The sequence below is a fragment of the Frankliniella occidentalis genome, unplaced genomic scaffold, assembly GCF_000697945.3.
Source record: "Frankliniella occidentalis isolate FOCC.00 unplaced genomic scaffold, Focc_3.1 Scaffold48, whole genome shotgun sequence".
NCBI classification, from domain to species: Eukaryota; Metazoa; Arthropoda; class Insecta; order Thysanoptera; family Thripidae; genus Frankliniella; species Frankliniella occidentalis.
Window position 1 is genome coordinate 1,448,742 of NW_026267178.1, and position 3,281 is coordinate 1,452,022.

Below are 3,281 nucleotides of genomic sequence, written 5' to 3' on the forward strand. Positions count from 1 at the left end.
TGTCCTGTCCCGGCGTCAGACGATAAACTTATTGTTCGCTCCTGGCACGAAATTATTAGTTCTCTTCGCAAAAGTTCACTGGGTACTCGGAAAATTATAGCTTTTCGCCACAATTTAAAAAGAAAACTATTGCACGTGGAGCAAAACGCCTTATTTGCGTCCGGGGACTAGCGGGCTTTTGGTTTACGCGACCTTTACGTCGTAGAACGCTTACAATGAGGAAGTTGCCCAGTGTGGCGGAGCGTAGCGGGGAACCAAAACAAAGCAGAAAGCAACAAAAGAAAACTACGCGATACATCCAGAAAGCAGTATTTGACAAGGTTTCAATCAATGTGCAGCCTTTATATACACCTATGCATTCACATAGCACTTCGAGAAAAGAACTTAATCCGCGATATAAAGCATTCCTTCTCGTAGGTTATGGTGCTTTGTTTTGTTTCCCGCTACGCTCCGCCACACTGGGCAACTTCCTCATTAAGTCCTGAAGAGACACGCAGTATGCTGGAGCCGTGCAAAGACGTGTGGATTGATGGAGCGAAGAATTCCTCTGAAAGGGCCGTCGCCAGTCCCCGCCCCGCGCCCCGCCCCGCAGGCGGTGAGCCGGGTGGAGGAGTAGAAGGAGAGGAGTGGCGGGCGGATAAGACGCCCCGATCGCAACCAATTTTGTAAACAAGCCTTCGAAGTTGCTGTCACAACGTCGACACGCCCCGTGCCCCGGAGGGCCCCCGGGCGCCTCCTGAGGGCCGGACGGGTGGGTCGCAGGGCGTGTCTGCGACACCCTTGCCTAGGGGGTGTATCCTCCTCCCCCCCCCCCCACCCTAGAGGACGAGACCTGCCTGCTGGGGCTGGAGGCTGGACGCCCCACTCCAGTAAGTCAATTAGCCATGGAGGGGCCCTCCGAGCACGGCCTGGGGGGGCACCCTCAGCCTTGGGGTGCAGCCTAGGGGGCGCGCTGTGCCAGGCCCTCTTCAGCTAGACCTCTTTGCACCTCCATGTCACAATGCACGACGCCCGCAGCGCCCCCTCCCCCCCCCCCTCACCTCCAAGTGGAACACGTCGACCTGCGCCTTGATTGCCATGCTGTCGTGTGTCGTGTCGACCTGGCCAGCGCGTGGCTTTCAGGATCGGCGTGAAGGTGACTGCGGTAGGGGTCGTGCGCTTCACTCGGAAGCTAGACCGCCAGTACTGTACACGAGGAGCGATTTGGAGTTTGTCGACCGGAAATGACGCTCGCCACGAGCACAAATAAGCACCTCCCCCCTCCCCCCATTTCCCCCGCCGGCGGCGGACGCCACGAGAGCATGTGTATATTGGATTGGTTCCGATGGAGCAATCACCCAAGTGATTCCCCCTCCCTAGCCGCACGCCGCGGTCCCTCTGCCAGGTGTGCGGGGGGCGGGCGCACCCCGACGGCGAAGGTGGTCGTGGTCGCGGCCCAGGCGCCCCTCCCCTCCTCCGGGCCGCCAAGAGGAAGGGGCTGTAGGAGGGGGCACCCGTCTTGGCGTTAGAACCTGACCCGCCGCGACAGGCCGTCGGTGGTGACTAAGTTTCTTTTACGAGGAGGAAACGCGCGCCCCGTTGGGACGGCCCGGTGGGTCCCTGCGGCCGCCCCGCTGCTCGGCCCGCTCGTGCAAGGCGGCGGTGGTGCGGCTCGGAGCGCGCTGCCCCGACGGCACTTCCGCCGGAAACAGGAGGGGGCCCCCCTCGGCACCAAGATCGATTACTTATTCATTTGGAGCTCTCATCGCTCGCCGCTCCGGCGCCCCCCGCCCGCCCAGAGCGACGCTGCCAGCCCTTAAAGGAAATTACGTCGGTCCGCTGCGGCCATGTCCGCCGGGGTACTGGTGGCGAGGCACTCTGCGCGCGGACACCAAGCGCGCGTAGTGGTGGTGGGGCTTTGACGGCAGGGTACAGTGCGCTCCCAGCAGTGCACGGTCCAGTGCGCTCCCGTTCATTACCGAGAGCTGCGCCCCCCCCCCGCCACGCTCCGCCACGTCACGCCACGAACTGCCATCGGGTTCGGGTCGAGCAGCTCATGGCACAGCGGGGAGGCGACCCGAGACCACGGGGTGACCATGCCGCCGCCATCAACACGGTCGTCATGGGGTACTCGACGGCGCCAGCAGCGCCACAAGCACCAGCAGCAGCCGCGGTCGAGGGGGCGAGTGGAGGACAGTCCGCCACCTTTCGTCTTTCTCGTGAGCACTGGCGTCCCGCGCAAGGGTCAGGATCCCACCATACGACCTCCCCTGCGCGTGCCGTCTCCCTGTCATGTGTCCGCTGCCATGAGCCCCCCCCCCCCCCCCGGGTGGGCGTCCCCGGGACTGTCATGCGGGAGGGGAAGCAGGCCGACCACGAGAGCGCCCCAGCACTCCTGGACACCACACCACCCCTTCCAGCTCCGACCCGCATTTATCTTTGGGTGACAACTTTTGAGAGAGACAAGCAGCAGGGTGCGGGACACGACGACCAGGGGCTGCGGCTGCATTCCTCTCGCTCTCTGTCTCTTTCTCCCCCCTCTGTCCCTCTCTCTCTTTTTTGCTATCTCACTCGCTCTCGGGTGCGCATTCTCTCCTCTCTCTGGTCTCCTTTCTTTCATTCCGCTTCATTGGCGGGGCTTCTCTTGACGTCACGAGGCGACGTCTTCGGTCTCCACTGTAAAAAACAAATTGTGATGAAAATGAGAATATTATGGCTAAAAAAAATGTACAACCATCACGGATTCTTTTCGTCGTTTAGTAAATGGGAGTGACAGGAAAAGCCGGGAAGCGGCATGGTTGTTAAAATATTTCACGATGGTATTCACAGATGAGTAACATTTGTTTTTACGGTGCAGGACTACAGTCCACGGACCACGGTCTCAGCGCCCTCAGGGCCCCTCCTTGTTGTTCGGTGTATAGACCCCTTCAATCTTTCCTCCCTGCTGCGCCCGAGAGAAATGCAAACTATATGGCCACCTCAGCCGACTGGTTTCGCAGAGCGCTAAGTTGTGCCTTCTCTCTCTCTCGCACGCCAAGTGCCGGTGTCCCATGAGTGCGTCAAAGGGCGGATGTGCGATCTCCTGAATCTTGCGTCGGGCGTGTGCTGCTGCTGGACTCGTCGCGGCTGAATTCCTACCTCGTTCCACCTGCCCGACTAGATCAGACCAACCCCGAGCCCGCGGCCGCCAGGCCCCCGGTGCGGCCCGCGTAAAAATAAAAACAAAAATTAAATAAAAACACAGATTAATAAAAGAGAAAGGGAGGAAAAAACATAAAAAGCAGTGTGGGAAGCTGAGGGGT